The sequence below is a fragment of the Macaca mulatta genome, chromosome 6, assembly GCF_049350105.2.
Source record: "Macaca mulatta isolate MMU2019108-1 chromosome 6, T2T-MMU8v2.0, whole genome shotgun sequence".
Classification (NCBI taxonomy): domain Eukaryota; kingdom Metazoa; phylum Chordata; class Mammalia; order Primates; family Cercopithecidae; genus Macaca; species Macaca mulatta.
Window position 1 is genome coordinate 168,790,707 of NC_133411.1, and position 18,354 is coordinate 168,809,060.

An 18,354-nucleotide genomic window follows, 5' to 3' on the forward strand; every position below is an offset into this window, starting at 1 on the left:
TTTTAGTTGCAAAATTTGGATTGGCCCTGGAAGACGCCAGACTCACGAACTGAAAATTCAATTGAGCACCACTCAAGAAGCAAAGAGCTGGCCGCTTGAGCAGATTCTGCCAGGGAAGGAGGCCTTTTGAGAGGGAACCAATGGACCCTGGTCAGTCAGAGGAATAATTTAATCCTACCCTTGAACTGCTGATCTAGAGGGAGAAGCTGGGTTATCTTTAAACTCTACTAAATCCAGAGGTGTTGGAACCAGCAATTAGGACAAGGCAGGGGCTGGGTGAACTTTGACCCACTTGCCACAGCGTTGGGAATGCCACTAAGCCAGAGACCTGGGCTCACCAGGTGATTCCCAGAATCTGACCAGGAAAGCGCTTCCTGTCACCTGCCTCTGTCACCGTCATCCCACCCCCTCATCTTGAGGAAGAGGGATGGCACCTTCTCTTCTCTGAGACACCCTTGCTAGCTCTTAATGACTCCTGCTTCAGTTGCTGTACTAGAAAGAATAGGGACTTGAAGGCCAGGCGGTGGCTCACTCCTATACTCCTAGCAAACACTTTGGGAGTCCGAGGCAGGCAGAACACTTGAAGTCAGGAGTTTGAGACCAGCCTGGCCAACACAGTGAAACCACGTCTTTACTAAAAATACAAAAATTAGCCGGATGTGGTGGCAGGCACCTGTAATCCCAGCCACTCAGGAGGCTGAGGCAGGAGAATCCATCACCTGAACCCAGGAGGTGGAGGTTGCAGTAAGCCGAGATTGCACCACTGCACTCCGGTCTGGGAGACACAGCGAGACTCCATTTCAAAAAAAAATAAAAAAGAACAGGAACTTTGAAATCTGACATATCTGTCTGGCTCTTCTGCTCAGCTTGCTAAGCCCCAGTTAACTCACCTGTAAAACGAGACCAAAATCATCAACCTCAAAGAATTGTAGTGAGGAATAAATGAGAAATGGATGAAAGGGACTCAGCTAGGTGCCAAACACTAGTAAATATTTCATAAATGTCAACTATTAATGTACATGAAGCCTCTAAGATGGCATCCACTTCAGAGGAGATATTTAAGTACCTGTTAATATTATGATCATGACAAATTCTATGAATGGGCTATGTGTTTTGAGGAAACAAAAATGAGACAGGTTCCTTCTCACCGAATAGTTGGGAAAATCCTCTGTTAAAAAAGGGCAGAAGAGTAAAAAACTAAAGTTTTTTTAGAGTGCCAGGTATGATGATCACATGGTCAAAAAAAAATCAGATGACTTTGCCTAACATTTATGGTCATGTTTCTCTCTTTTTCAAATTGTTTCAATATTTAGATTTGTGATATTTCGGTCATTCCAAAAAGTACAAGAAGTAATTTGAGACACCCATGAGTCCTCCATCCAAATTTAACATGTTGCTGAATTTGCTATACATCTTCTTTTAAGAAATAAAAAGTTACAAATATATCTAAAAGGCTCCCCACCCCTCATCTCATTCACCTCTCTCCTTCCCAAAGGCAATTACCACAATGTCTGTGATTGGGTGGACTTTCTTCTATGCAACTTTTTTTTTCTTTTAAGATAGGGTCTCGCTCTGTCACCCAGACTGGAGAACCATGGCGCAATTTCAGATCACTGCAACCTTCACCTCCTGGGTTCAAGCGATTCTCAGGCCTCAGCCTCCCTAGTAGCTGGGATTACAGGCATGCACCACCACACCTAGCTAAGTTTTGTATTTTTAGTAGAGACAGGGTTTTGCCATGTTGGCCAGCTGGTCTCGAACTCCTGATCTCAAGTGATCCATTCGCCTCAGCCTCCAAAAGTGCTGGAATTACAGGTGTGAGCCACCGTACCTAGCCTCTTCTATACATTCTTACATGTGTACTCTTAAGAAGCAAGAATAGTAGTCGAGACTGAGGCTCTGGATTGTCAGTCCTGGGTTCAAACTCCACTCCTGCTTCTTGACTACCTGTGTGGCCTTCAGCAAATTGCTCAACTCTCTGATCCTCTTTTCTCCCATCTCTAAAATAAAACAAATAACAGCTAATTTTGTTGGGTGTTGCAAAGATGCAATATAAGATTATTCATGTAAACCAGTAGTTCTCAACCAAGAGCAATTTTTCCCCAGGGGACGTTTAGCAATGTCAGGAGACATTTTTTATTGTCACACTGGGGGTGCTACTGGCATTAACTGGGAGAGGCCAGGTATGCTGCTAAACATCCTACAATGCAAAGGACAGCTCCCACAACAAAGAATTACCTCGCCCAAGATGTCAATCGCTGTTGAAGTGGAGAAAATCTGACATCAAGCATGCTGTCACTTTATAAGGGCTCAACAAACATTTGTTCAGTAAACACAATAACATAAATTATTATAATTTGTCCTTTGAAAGACATCGTGTTAAACAATTTTACATAAATTATCTCACTGGTATCCAGTGAGTTGCGCCTTCTTGATGAAAAGGATGATGGACAGCAAGCACTATTTTTTCTGCATGCCTGACAATGTCTATACCATTTGTTAAATCAAAATGATAAGCCTATTAAAAATGTAAACTTTCAGACTGATAGATTAATTGGAAGTTGTTACTTGGAGCCTAACTTCTCTTTGCTCTCAGTGAAAAACAAATTGTATCAGTGCTTTTAGCCACAAAATTAGTTTACTCAAACCACCAAAAAAAAAAAAAAAAATTCCCTTCAACCTAAGCAGGCCCAGGAACTGGCGTGGCTATAAATAAGTAAATAATCAAAATTAAGAGAATATTTTTGGCCCCTGTTCACAAGGACTGGCTCTCAAGGACTCAAGAAGCCACAGAGGCAGGGTAGAAAATGCGAAAGAGGAAAACAGCCAGAGCTCTACTTCTCTGACTCACCCCAGGCTCAGGTGGACTTGGAACACTCTGTCCTGGAGCTGCTGACTGTGTTGTCAAAGAGCATACACTGTGAGTGGCCTTATCCAGTGGGTCTTCAAGTGGGGTCCTCAGCCCAGCAGCATTGACATCACCCAGAAACTTGTTATAGATGACAAATCCTAGACCCCATCCCAGAACAACTGAATCAGAAACTGGAGGTGCACCCCAAGCAGTCTGGGTTTTCCCAAGCCCTCTGGGTACTACTGATGCACACTTAAGTTTAAGAACCCCCGGCCTAATAAGAACAGTCTCCACGTTCCCTGTGTGTGTACTTCCTGTTTTCCCACTGTAGCTACAAAGCACTCCAACACCAGCTCAGATGTGGAGGAAGCTCGGCTCACCGGCACTTGCCTGGTGTCAGATGCTTGGCACATATTCTATAACTTCCAGAAGATTATGAGGAAGTTGCTATTTTCTCCTTTCCAGATGAGAAAACCACAGCTTAGGGAGTTTAAACAACTGGCCCAGGGTCATACCTGCACAAAAAGGCTGGAACCAGGATGTGAATCTCAGTGGGCCTCCTGCCAGATCCTAGCCTCTTTTTTTTTTTTGAGATGGAGTCTTGGGAGTCTCGCCATGTCACTCAGGCTGGAGTGCAATGATGTGATCTCAGTTCACTGCAACTTCTGCCTGCCAGGTTCAAGCAATTCTCCTGCCTCAGCCTCCTGAGTACCTGGGACTACAGGCATACGCCACGTGCCCGGCTAATTTTTTGTATTTTAGTAGAGACAGGGTTTCACCATGCTGGCTAAGCTGATCTCGAACTCCTGACCTCATGATCCTCCCGCCTCAGCCTCCCAAAGTGCTGGGATTACAGGTGTGAGCCACCATGCCTAGCCCAGATCCTAGTCTCTTAATGATGACATCATACTGTGACATCACACTGCCCATTGAGGATGAAAAGAAACAGAACACAAAGAGATCAGCACTGCTCAGGCCAAGTTGTGAGCCCTGTCAAGTTTGTCTTTAGTGACCCTCAGTCACTGGTCCTGGGGCTCGCCTGGCCTCAGGCAATCCTCTGAAGTTGTTAACCCCCAGGGTCATGACACTGTCCCACTGGAGGCCAAAGCTGCCCACACTTCAGTGCTCTCCTAGGCTTTTCCTCTTACTAGCTGTGTGACATGAAGCTGACTCTTCTCTTCTTCTCTTATTATCAGTGATAATAATACATTTATATCAAGGTTGTTAAAAGAATTAAATGAGATAATATATGTGAACGTACCTAGCCCAGTGACTGTTGCACAGTAGAAACGAATTAATTCTTGGTTTTCTTTCATCCTCCTCTACACACCAGCAACTATCAAAACTACTCCATCCAGAATCCATTCTGTTGAAGTCTCTTGTATTGACCAGTTAGCTAATATGATGAGCTAATCCTCAGGTGTTAATTCATAATAATGGTTTTCTGCATTTGTCTCCAAAATGACATCTGCATTTCAACCAGGGGCCCTTATCCTCAAAGTCTTCCAACCATGGAGTGATTAATGATGGAAACGTTAGGGAATATGGAAGACCACTGGGAAGAGATTTCCCAGCCTTTCTCCACCCCACATATCACTCCAATATCATATCACTAGCGTAAGTGGATGGGGAATCCCAGAGAATGGGTAATGAGACTAGAACAGAAAATATGCCTTCAAGGCTGCACCTGGCTTCAAAGAGGAAAAATGAACTACAGGCATCTCAATCTCAGGATAGATGTGAACAATGCAAAAATAGAAGTGAAATCAAAGACTAATGGGTCATTTGCCAGCATTTAAAACAATTGCTTAGGATTTGCGTAGTTGAATGTAATAAAGCTTCATTAAAAAGTAGTTATAACAACTAATAAGACCCTAATTAAATTAGCTTTCACTGGGCAAGTTGCTTGCGAGGTCCTAATTAGGTTATTTGCAGCCGTTGGCCTAGCCTGAAAACCAAAGAAGACCTTAAGTCCTCAGCAATACCTAGAAAATCCAGTCTCTGGCCTTATGCAGGAAATGCTAAGAGACTCTATCTAAATTTGGGGGCAGCCAGTCCAGAACTAGCTTAGCTCTCCAAAAATCATAGTATGCGGCCAGAGCGAAATCCCTTAATAGGTCCCACCACTCTTAGGAATCCGACAATTGTAAAGACGGAAAGGACATGTAAAGGTGGAAACACCAAGAATTTCATTTTACAGATAAGAAAACTGAAGTCATGTGAGAAGCGATTAATCCAAGGTCCCTCAGCAAGGGGCAGTGTCCCCAGCCCCTCTAATCTTCTTCCACTGTGATCTGGAATAAACATAGAACTCAGAACTGCTGGTTTTCATTTGAGAAGGAAGAGGGAAACAAAGAGTGCTGGATTCTCAGAGGCTCCTTTCTTTGAAGGACAGAGAGAGAGAGAGAGAGAAAAAGAGAGAGAGAGAGAGAGTGTGTGTGTGTGTGCGCGCGCGCGCGCGTGCGCGCACGCGTGCAATGCACTGAGGATAGTTCAGCCCAAGGTGAATTGCTGACCTGCTTACAAACTGTCTTTGCTTTGCTGCCACAAAGATCTTCCTAGAGCACAGATCCGCTCAAGCTGGTACCCTGCTGAATTACCCCAGGGTGACTTCTGAACTTCTGAGTGTGACAGAAAAGACTCTTCACAAATGGAATCTAACCTACCCCATCTCCCAAGATAGGGTTTTGTGCTCAAACAGATCAGAATCTCGGCCCTGTCCCTTACTAGCTGTGCAACCTCAGGCAAGTTACTTAACTTCTCTCAGCTCCCATTTTTTCTGCCTGTAAGACAGGGATGACATTTTACTTACCTCATGGGGGTGATAAGAGAATTAAAAGACAGTAAGGCAGGCAATCACACGTGGCCCCTGCTACTGCTCCTCCAGCCACACACGAGCATTCTCCCTTCCCAGAACACACCTGGCTCTGTCATGCCCCAAGCCTTTGCCAGTGCAATTCCCTCTGCCTGTAACACCCTTCCTTCTCTCCTCTGCAGAGTGAATTCCTCCAGCTCAAATGTAACATCTCCTTTGCTGTCTTCCATGATTCCTCAGGCAGTGGCTACTCTCTCTCCTGTGCTTTCTCTGTCCTCACTCCATGCCCATCAGAGCCTTGTCACACTGGGCTTTTTGATGTCCATCTCTCCCAGGAGACTGGGTCTCACCCAGCATGGGCCTGGCATAGGGAGAACTCAGTAAGTGAATGAAATCTGATCAGAACTGTAAAGAGGAACTGTGAGGAAGGAACAAGATTGATTCCAATGTCACTTCCGCTCTTCTACCAAAGCCGAAATATAGTTGAATTCTGTGTGTACTGACAAAGACATTGCTTGATCAAACTTTAGTCCAGCTCCTGAATCTTCTTCTAGACTTATCTGTGCACTTATTTGTAAAACTCAGTTTTGGGAAGAACCATGGTGAGTCAGTTCGGAAAGAACCACCCACATAAATATCTAATCAACCTCAATATCTAATCACTCTTAATATCTGATCAGGCCTCTTATCCTCCAGCATCCCCCCAGTTGACATGTGATTACCCCGGTCTGCCTTCAGCAAGAACCCTGTTAGTTCAGATTAGCCAGAATCACCCTTACTCCTGATGTTTTCTCTTAGTAATTTTCCATCCACTGCCCCCAACCCTTTTCCTTGGCCATAAATTCCCACTTGCTTATTCTGTATTCACAGCTGAGCCCAGTCTGTCTCCCCCACTGCAAAGCCCATTGCAGTAGTTCCTATACCTATCTCAATGGTTCTAAATAAAGTTTTCTTTACTGTGCTTTAAGAAGGATCATTAAATAACGTTTTCTTTAACAGTATATATACACACACACACACATACATACACATACACACACACATGCATATACACACAGTTAAACATACACACACACCCCCAAGATTTTAGCAGCAATTATCTGTGGTAGTTTTTATTTTCTTTTCATGCTTCTCTGTAGTGAGCATGAATTGCTCTTGTACAAAGAAACAAAATAATATAAAGATAGTTCTTTAAACTGGTAAGCTAAAAGGAGATACATGAAATGCCAACTTTCCAAGCATAATTCTGCAAAAGTTGGGAGTTACCTGAATTTCAGTGTGGTACAATTCTGGTTTAATTCCCTCTCAATTCTGGTTTAATTTCTTCTCTGAATTTCTTCTCTGTGATGTCTGTGACAAGAGCTAACTTGGAGTTGCAAGGTGCATACTAGAAGGTGGATCACTTCTCCGGTATCTTTATGGTGACCTTTTGGGTTCTGTTGGTCTTTACATACAGGAGAGAATAAGTACTGAGCTATCCGATACCGTAGCCACTGGACACATGAGTACAATCATATTTAAATTAATTAAAATTAAAAATGCAGTTCCTCGGCCACAGGAGTCGCCTTGCAAGTGTTAAACACCTACATGTGGCTAGTGGCTACCATATTGGACAGCACAGATTTAGAACGTTTTCATCATCACAGAAAGTTCTGCTGAACAGTGCTGAGTTGTTTTTCAGCTTGCTCCAAATATGGCTGAGATGTCTCAAGAATAAACACATCCATTTGGCCCATGAACATATTCTTCCTTGTTCTTGTTCTAAAAACTCACATCTATGGCAATGTAGAAGGGCACAGCCACTTCAAAAAACAGTTTGGTAGATCCTCAAAAGTTAAACAAAGAGTTGCCTAATGACCCGGTAGTCCCACTCCTAGTATACACAGAAGAGAATTGGAAACATGCCCTCACACAAAAACTTGCACACAGATGTTCACAGCAGCATTATTCATAATGGCCAAAAGGAGGAAATAACTCAAATGTCCTCCTGCTGAAGAACAGATATGCAAAATGTGGTATATCCATTCAATGGAACGTTATTTGGCCAAAGAAAAAAGAACAAAGTACAGATACATGCTGCAACACGGATGAACCTTGAAACTGATACGCTAAGGGAAAGAAACCAAACACAAAAGATCACATTTTGTCATATAATTCTGTTAAAACAAAATGTTAAAAATAGGCAAATGCACCGAGAGAGAATGTAGATGAGTGTTCGCAGAGACTGAGGAGAAGGGGAAATGAGATGACTGCTAATGGGTACTGGGTTTCTTTTTTTTTTTTTTTTGAGACAGTCTCACTCTGTTGCCCAGGCTGGAGTGCAGTGGTGCGATCTCGGCTCACTGCAAGTTCCATCTCCCAGGTTCACGCCATTCTCCTGCCTCAGCCTCCCGAGTAGCTGGGACTACAGGCGCCCGCCACCACGCCCGGCTAATTTTTTGTATTTTTAGTAGAGACAGGGTTTCACCGTGTTAGCCAGGATGGTCTCGATCTCCTAACTTCGTGATCGGCACGTCTCAGCCTCCCAAAGTACTGGGATTACAGATGTGAGCCACTGTGCCTGGCCGGATACTGGGTTTCTTTAGGGGGTGATGAAAATGTTCGTAATTAGATAGTGGGGTTGGTGTACAACTTTGTGAGTTACTAAAAACCGCTAAATTGTACACTTAAAAAAGATAAATGTATGGTATGGGAATTATATAGCTCAATATGACTTTTTGTAAAAAAAAAAATACTGTTCTAATTGGGAAACAACCTATATGTCTATCCATAAGCAGGTAAGGAAATAAACTCTCACACATTCATACAGTGGACTGTGATACAGCAGTTAGAAGGAATGAATTCGATCTAGATACTAATTTTAAAAGATCTTTAAGATAAATTGTTGACTGGCCACACCTGTAATCCCACCACTCTGGGAGGCTAAGGCAGGAGGATCACTTGAGCCCAGGAGTTCCAGACCAGCCTGTGCAACACAGTGAGACCCCCACCTCTACAAACACATAAAAAAGACAAATTGTTGGGGGAGAAACAAGTTTCAGAGCATTGCATATAGTATGAAATGTTACATTTTTTAAATCCCAAATATTCTATTTTCTATAAGTATATGTATGGAAATACATAGAAAAAAACTGAAAGGTAATACACCAAAAAGATAAAAACAGTTCCCCATAAAGGAGGGATATGAAATTAGGGATGGTAGTCAAAAAAATTATTCTTAATTTTTAAAAGTATTCATTTATTACATATGTAATTAATAATTTGTAATGCTTTCTTTATTAAAATCAAAACATAAATTAGATCGTCTTTGGGACGTCAAGGTGGGCGAATCACCTAAGGTCAGGAGTTCAAGACCAGCCTGGCCAACATGGTGAAACCCCATCTCTACTAAAAATGCAAAAATTAGCCAGGCTTGGTGGCGTGCACTTGTAATCCGAGCTACTCAGGAGGCTGAGGCAGGAGAATCACTTGAACTCGAGAGGCGGAGTTTGCAGTGAGGTGAGATTGCGCCACTGCACTCCAGCCTGGGTGACAAAGCAAGACTCTGTCTCAAAAATAAATAAATAAATAAATAAATAAATAAATAAATAAATTAGATCATCTCAGTGGAGGATAAAGAGAAATATAATGCAGAACAAGTTTCAATGATATAAACTACCTAACTATAATGAGGTACTTTTTCTGTTTGTAAATTGAGCTCTCATATTCTCCCAAAGAAATAAACTTACCTCTTAAACTTTGCTTAGCTCTGAACTCTCTAGGGCTGCAAATAAACCCAAGAGGCCAGTTCCTCTAGTTTAAGACCCCGATGAAAGAACCCCAGACATGAATGTCCCTAACTCCCCAACTCCAACCTGATTAAAGATCATTAGTCTAATGACTTCTACCCTGTGTCACCCGTCGGCATCTCTCCCTAATCAGATCTATCTAGGTAACGCCTCGAAATTCTTTTATGCTTGCTGTAGGCTGAGCCTCCGCTGAGATGATTGAGGATACTGTGTGTGACCTACTTAGGGGATTTTTTTTTTCAGGGGCTGGGGAGAGAAAGAGATTTGCTTTTCATTTGATTTTTTCCCAATCTTTTCTTCCTCAGATCATAGGAAGAAAAGATAAAATTTTAAAGGAACACAATGGAACATTTTCCCATTTTGTAACTAAAATTTTGTGATGATTTCCTTACAATCAGTATATTGTTACCTGGGTGACTGACCGACTACCACAATTGGCTCTCTCTCTCTCTCTCTCTCTCTCACACACACACACACATTCTCACTCCCCAGTTTTATTCTTCTTGGTTCTCTCCTCCTTTAAAACCAATACCTGTTTACCATTCAATGAGGTACCTTACCCAAGATTTCTGCATTTATTTACATCATATCTTACAGAGGCCACTTTCACCTTTACGAACTCAGATTCTTAAAGTGGCAGGCCCTGTTTCCTTCTGAACATTTCAGGCAGAGTTTTTTTGTTTTTTAACAAAACTCTTCTAAAGATACCAATTTACTCAGGATGCCCCAGGAACAAATGGCCCCATTTGTCACAGCAGAGAGCTTTCTCGCCGGCCACTGGCTCCTGGCCGGAGCGTCGTGCTCCTGTGCTTTCGTTTATTACCTGTCTGACCGTGGTGCAGTGTCCTGCAGGCTACTCATTATTCTAGATACAAATTCCATCCGCAGTGCCTTTTAAAGAACGATCTGAAGTAGCACACGGTCTCTGTTAATCAGTTAATTATTGTACATCACACAGAGAAAGGCTAACACTTAGCCAAAGAAACATCAGAATGATGCTGTGAAACCTGGTCTCTCGACAGGCTGTGTTACCATCTTGTCAAAGGGCCCCTAATAAAAGATGATTGCTTGCTCATGATGAATGAATGAGAGGATTCTGGTGGGCATAAAAAATTAAAAATGCCTTACAGTTAGCACCCAGGGAACACAGCCACCATTTGTACCATGTGCCAGGCACTGTGCTAAGTGCTTCATATATGTTACCTCCTTCAATCTTTACAACAACCCTGGGGGAGGTGGGGCGGGGGGAGAAGCTTATTAGCCTAAATTTACAGATATGGAAATTGAAATTCAGAGGGTAAGAGGCTTGTAAAGATCACACAGTCAGATATCTATTAAGTACCTTCTCCGTCTCAGGTACTCTTCAAGGCACTGCAGATACAAGAGTGAAAAAAACAGGCAAAGCCTCTGCCTCCATGAAGCTTACAGTCCTGAGGGGTGGGCATGGACAAATCATACATTTAAATAAACATGTGATATCAGATAACTGCAGATACTATAGAGGAAATAAGATGAAGTGGTGTGCTAGAGAGGAGCAGGCAGTGATGATCAAAAAAAAAGCATGAACTCAACCTGAGGAAGCTGATTGAAAAAGAAAATAATTAATTATAAGAAAAAAGAGGGCTGGGTTCGGTGGCTCACGCCTGTAATCCCTGCACTTGGGGAGGCCAAGACAATCACTTGAGGTCAGGAGTTCGAGAGCAGTCTGGCCAACATGGTGAAACCCCGCCTTTACTAAAAATACAAAAATTAGCCAGGCGTGGTGGTGCATGCCTGTATCCCCAGCTACTCAGAAGGCTGAGGTGGGAGAATTGCTTCAACCCGGGAGGCGGAGGTTGCAGTGAGCCCAGATCGCGCCATTACACTCCAGCCTGGGCAACAGAGCAAGACTCTGTCTAAAAATAAATAAATAAATAAATAAATAAAACTAAGGGAAGAAAAAAGAGAGAAAGCTGCTCTATGAGATCATGGGCTGAAACTTGAGTGACTAGAAGGAGACAGCCCTGCAGGAATCCGAGGGGAAAGCATTCCAGGAAGCAAGGACAGTGAATGCAAAGTCCCTGAGATAGGAATGCATTTGACATGGGTGACATGGAAAATGGCAGCCAGAGTGCTGGACTGCACAGAGGGAGGAGGAGAGAGGTGGCAGAGGACGTCAGACAGGAAGGAAGCATGGAGATCCTGTGAGGCCTTGTAGGTCATGATAGAAAGTTCAGCATTTTCTCTACATGCTATTGAAAATCACAGGAGGGTTTTGGAAAGAGAAATAATGTAATCCGATTTCTGTTTTTAAAGACTTCATCGGGTAAGTGGAGAATGGATTGTAGAGGCTTAAGGGTAGACACAGGGAGGCCAGTTGTGAGGCTGCAGCCGTGGTCCAGAAGAGATGACGGTAACTTTGGATTGCATTCTGTTCTTACCTATGAAAATCTAGACCATCCAGGAAAAAGCCTGATCCAGGATTTACAGGGAATTCCCTGGTAAATTGACATGAGGCTTCTCCAGGATTTATCCCACCTCATGCTGAATGCATACAAACTATGTGACACTTATTTCTCTTTAAATAAACTTTTTAATGAAGTATGACATGCAAACAGAAAAGAGCACCAATCAGAAGGGATGGCCGTGTCAATACTCACGAAATGAACACATCCCGGTAAGCAGCACCCAAAATAAGAAAGAAAAGATTATCAGTAATTGCAAAGCCTCCCCATTTCTCCTTCCAGCCCATCTCTGGCATTCCAAGTGTGTGTGTGACACGTGTTTTGCACAATGACATTCTGTAAATCCATATTCTCAGTCTTGCTTATCTCATGACCTCTTTTTCTAAACCTAAAGTTGCATGCCTTCTGCAATCAGAGATTTCTGATAACACCAGCCAAGATGATTTGAATTTTGTATTCTGTGATGTATATTATGAAAACAATTAAAATTATAGTATAATATTGAATATGCTCAGATTCTATTGTGCCCTCTCTTAAGAATCAGAGCTTACACATAAACATGGCATAGATTCTGGAAAGCCTGCAGGTTACCTTGTCTAGGATCATCTAGAAATCCAATGGCACAGAGTGTAGGATTAAGACACGTGAGTTTGTATCATCGAACAAAGACATGATTTCAGGGCTTTGTTCAGAAGGCAAGACACTGGTGGAGAACTAATATTTACTGAGCACTTATGATGTCCCTAGCACTGAGCTAGGTGTTTCAGCATGTTATCTTATTTAATCTTCACAGCCCTTTGAGGATGGCATAATTCTCTCCACTGTACAAATGAGAAAACCATGGTTGGCTGGGTGTGTGGCTCATGCCTGTAATCCCAACACTTTGGGAGGCCAAGGTGGGCAGATCACCTGAGGTCAGGAGTTCAAGACCAGCCTGGTCAACATGGCGAAACCCTATCTCTACTAAATAATAGAAAACTTAGCGAGGCGTGGTGTGGATGCCTGTAATCCCAGCTACTCCAGAGGCTAAGGCAGGAAGAATTGCTTGAACCCAGGAGGCAGAGGTTGCAATGAGCCGAGATCGCACCACCGCACTCCAACCTGGGCAACAGAGTGAGACTCCATCTAAAAAAAAAAAAAGAAGAGAAAGAAAAGAAAAGAAAAGAAAAGAAAAGAAAACCATGGCTCAGAAAGGTAAAATAATTGACCCAAGTTCTCAGGGCTCCTAAGTGGCAGAGCTGAGCTTGCAACTAGCTCTGTCTGCCACCAAATCCCATGCTTATTTCACTCAACCAGTGCAGCCTCTATAGCACTTTTTTTCATTTGATCTGCAGGAAATAGATTGAAGTGTTGGCCTCAATACTTGGTTGTTGCAATAAGCCTCATTTCTTTTAATGGTTTCCCTTTTACATTCTTTTTATCAATACACTGGCTTTCAAATTAACGCTAAAGCTATTCATAAATGAAATGGGGGATCTGGCTATGACTTTGCTTCTTTCCAGAAAGCAAAGACTCTTTAAGCTTAATGACGTTGAATCCTTGCTGTAAATCCAGGAAAGAAATGAATGAGCACAATTTAAATCTCTCCAGCCTAGAGTCTGGCCACGTGAGGGACACGGGAGCTACGTTGCAACACCATATTATCCGTTATTGAGAAAGGAGCCAGCAATTAGCACAGCAATTTAGAATTAACCATGCTAACATCTCTGGGAGAGGGATTCACATTCTCTGGCTTTCTGCAAGCTCTTCCAAGCTCAAGCTGTCCCTGGATTCTTTGGGTTTGCATCATGAAGGGAATTGATCAATTACATTGCTGCTGTCTAATTAGTAAGCATGGCCACACTGGCCCATCGGTTTCACAGAGATTAAACTTGGGATCCTGACCACAGACCAATTTTCATAGCTGAAAGTCTCTGTACCTTCATTCTCAATCCATACCACTTCCCTAGAGTTAATCATAACAGGCCTTTGACCCAGAGCTGGAGGCATGTTCTCTAAGTCTGGACAACAGGGCTTCCAGAGTTCTCCTGCATTACAGCACAGATTATTCTGTGAAAGCTCCACAGGTTAAGAAGTTGGACCTTTTCACACATGCCATGCACCGCCCTTCACAAAGCACTTTATGCTCACCCTTTCATTTCAGTTTCCTAGTGTCTCAACAAGGAAAGAAAATATAACTCTCATTTCAACATGAAGAAAGGAACCTTCACAGATATGATGACTCAAAGCCACAAAGCATTTTTCAACAGAGATCAGTCATCATGTTTTCAAAAAGTAACTTTTATTGGGTTAGTTATGTTTTATTACAAGAAGTTATACACGTGTTTTCATTGTAGAAAATTTAAAAGAATCAGAAAAACAAAAAAGATAATAAAAAGCCACCCCTTAAACATAACCACTGAAATGTTGAAAACATTTATTCAGCCATTTTTCTATGGCATGATATCAAATGTACTGTTTTGTAATCTGTTCTTGTCTTTTGACATATTATGAACACGTTTCTAATCATATTCACCTAGTTAACTTTTCCTGGTTGAATTGGATGTGTCATTAAGCCAGTCACTTATGTTGAATATTTGGGGTTGTTTCCAATTTTTACTTATGATAAATAATGTGCCAATAAAATCCTTGTATCTAAATAATAATAGCAGTTATTGAGTATTTATTTTGTCCCAGATACTATACTAAGTGTTTTGCATGTATTATCTCATTTAACCCTTCTAAGAATCCTATGGATAAATAATATCATCTCCATTTTATAGATGAGGGAACTGAGTCCTAGAGAGAGGTTAAGTAACTTGCCCACAGTGATGTAGATAATAAGTAGTGATGTTCAAATTTAATTCAACTCAGTCTGACTGCAGAGCTAACACACTTACCCACTAAGACAAATTCTTAAAATTGTAATTTCAGGGAAACTAAATATATAAAACTGTAAGGCTTTTGAATCGCCTTACTCAATTACCCTCCAGAAAGCATATTCCAGTGTATATGCCCACCCTCAATATATGAATGACCATTCACTCACATCATCACCAACATGGGGTACTACTCAATTTGTATTGTTCATTAGGGAAAAATGAAGCCCAATCTTCTGATAGCTCATTCACGCTTTTAGAGCATGCATGCAACATGGTTCCTGATCAAAACAGTGATTTTCTCTAAATCAATGGCTCATATCCTTTTTTTGGTACATGGGTGCCTTTGGGAATCTGAGGGAAGCTATGAAACAGCTACGCAGAAAATGTACATATGCACATCAAATAACCTTTTATTTTTCAGTGGCTCACAAACACCATTAAGAACTTCTGGGCTTGGCCGGGTGTGGTGGCTCACGCGTGAGGCCGAGGCGGGTGGATCATGAGGTCAGGAGATCGAGACCATTCTGGCTAACACGGTGAAACCCCATCTCTACTAAAAATACAAAAAATTAGCTGGGGGTGGTGGTGGGTGCCTGTAGTCCCAGTTACTTGGGAGACTGACACGGGAGAATGGCATGAACCCAGAAGGCGGAGCTTGCAGTGAACTGAGATCGCACCACTTCACTCCAGCCTGCCACTTCACTCCAGCCTGGGCAACACAGTGAGACCCCATCTCAAAAAAAAAAAAAAAAGAACTTCTGGGCTTGTCAGAGGATTGATGCATCAACAACATGAGAACTAAAACTAAAAGCAGGACTAATACACTCATTCTTCAAATGCTGGTTTTGCCAGATTGTTCTTTTTAACAATCCTGAAGCATAAGGAACCAGATCAGGAGACACTGGAATGAAACACCCAGGCACTATAACAGTGTATTTGCCATGTAGTGGGAGGTACCTAGGTCAAGACTCTCTCCTGAGGTCGTGCTGTCCTCCACTAAGATCAGCAAGATCTCAGAGCAGATGGACCGGCCGGCACCAGCCTGCCTCCGTTTGTGCACTTCAGCAACCTCAGAAGAGTAAGTGTTGGATTCTCTTGCCAAATGCACTTCTTCACATGCTGGCGTTTTTCATTATCTCCCCTTGCATCCTGCTCCTTTATGGCTTGCAAAGCCTTGTCCCAGATCAGTCAAACCTCCACCAACCCTATCCACTCCCCTCCTGTCACAAGCAGTGGATCAGGGCAAGCAGGGAAGAGAGAGTGAGGTCCAGGGCCTCGCCCATCCATCTGCTCTGAATGCTGTTGTGCCAGGCAGGTCTTTCTGTGAGCCCTCCTTGACCAGAGCACATGTTCCCTGGGAGGAATGGGGCAGTTTTTAGTAATGATCCATCAGGGCAGTTTTTTGTAATAATCCACTGAGGTTCAGTGACATTTCAGGATTAGGGTGAAACACCTGGTTCCAGCTTGCAAGGAAGGAGGTGGACAGAGGAATTAGCAAGCTTAAGTGATCTGCCCTTTTGGGCGACCCTAGGGGAGATTTTTTTCATTTTTTGGCTGAGCACAGGGGACTTTATTGATGGTACATGACAAGGTGGGGCTCCCTAGGCCCCTCCCTCTTCAGGGGGTCTGCATGGAAACTGTGAGGAGGGAAGAGTCTCAGTGTGGTGGGGGACTGAGTGCGTCAGGACTCCCCAGCAGTCAGGGCTCCTCTCTTCCTCTCATGCTTTTGCTAGGGCTGGTAGTCCAGGGCTGTTACTCCCTGGAGGCCATGTGGGCCATGAGGTCCACCACCCTTTTGCTGTAGCCAAATTCATTGTCATACCAGGAAATGAGCTTGACAAAGCAGTCATTGAGGGCAATGCCAGCCCCAGCATCAAAGGTGGAGGAGTGAGTGTCTCTGTTGAAGTCGGAGGAGACAACCTGGTGCTCAGTGACGCCCCAGGTGCCCTTGAGGGGGCCCTCTGATGCTCACTTCACCACCTTCTTGATGTCATCATATTTGGCAAGCTTTTCTAGACGGCAGGTGAGGCCCACGACTGATACATTGGTGATGGGGACACAGAAGGCCATGTCAGTGAGCTTCTTGTTCAGCTTAGAGATGACCCCTGCCCACAGCCTTGGCAGTGTCAGTAGAGGCAGGGATGATGTTCTGGAGAGCTCCGCAGCTGTCACACCACAGTTTCCCGGAGAGGCCATCCACAATCTTCTGGGTGGCAGTGATGGCGTGGACTGTGGTCATGAATCTTTCCACAATACCAAAGTTGTCATGGATGACCTTGCCCAGGGGCACTAAGCAGTTGGTGGTGCAGGAGGTACAGTTGACAATATTGAGTTCGTTGTCATACTTCTTGTGGTTCATGCCCATCACAAACATGGGGGCGTCAGCAGAGAGGGCAGAGATGATGACCCTTTTAGGTCCTCCCTGCAAGTCAGCCCCAGCCTTCTCCATGGTAAAAGATGCTTGTGGACTTCACAACATATTCAGCACCAGCATCACCCTATTTGATTTTGGAGGGATCTTGCTCCTGGAAGATGGTGATGGGATTTCCATTGATGAGAAGCTTCCCTTTCTCAGTCTTGACAGTGCCATGGAATTTGCCATAGGTGGAATCATACTTGAACATGTAAACCATGTAGATGAGGTCAATGAAGGGTCAGTAATGGCAACAATATCCACTTTACCACAGTTAAAAGCAGCCCTGGTGACCAGGTGACCAATATGTCCAAATCCATTGACTCCAGCCTTCACAGTGTCTCAGGGATGTGTCTGACAATGCACGAGAAGATGTGGCTGTCTGTCAAACGGGAGGAGCAGAGAGCCCCTAGTGGAGAATTTAGCTCAGTCTGGATAGATAGATCAGACCACGGTGAGACAGGGGCAAAGAATGCAGTCTGCTCCTCAGGCTGGAACCTGAGCTGCCCTGGCCTGGCTACCCACCCATAGCCACCTTTGGGGTCTCACTGTGCACAAAACCACCTCAACCCAGTCAGAAATACGGAGCAGAGTGGTGAGGGAAGCAAGGGCTGTTGTGCCCTTTTATTGTCTGGCTTAGTTCTATCTTTTCATCCCTACTTATATTTTCCATCCTTTGAAAATTCACTCTTTGCTCTGTCCTCTCACTTTTGTTCTTGGCATTGCTCGTCCACAGATCATGGAAGGATTTGTGAGTTAGGCATCTCTTCTCCCTCCACCTTCTTGGAGGCCCAGAACTTACTTTCACGAGGCCTGGAGATGTCAGAAGGATGACTTTTCAATTCTAAATTATTACAGTTTCTCCTCGATTTGGCTGGGAAAATGAGTTATCTGAAAACTAGTGTATTCACAGTCAAACGCTTATTCCCTGCACTTTCCAGTCCCCTGTGGAATCTGATACACTTTCTTAAATTGCCTTTTGGTACAGGAGGCCCTTTTTCTTCTTGGGGGATATGTTGCAAGACCCCCAGTGGATGCCTAAAACCATAGATAGTACCTAACCCTGTATGCACTATGTTTTTTCCTATGCATACATGTCTACAATAAAGCTTAATTTATAAATTAGGTACAGTATGAGATTAAGAAGAAGAAGAATAAAATAGGACGATTGTAACAATATAC

General features: G+C 43.3%; 1 protein-coding gene and 1 pseudogene across 2 annotated transcripts in view; one reads left to right on the top strand and one right to left on the bottom strand.

The window, feature by feature from the left end:
- The window catches only part of ADRA1B (adrenoceptor alpha 1B), a 56,733-nt gene that overhangs the window by 17,849 nt on the left and 20,530 nt on the right, over positions 1-18,354 (top strand). The gene's annotated exons all lie outside the window — the stretch shown is intronic.
- On the bottom strand, positions 16,472-17,392 carry LOC106999017 (glyceraldehyde-3-phosphate dehydrogenase pseudogene; annotated as a pseudogene).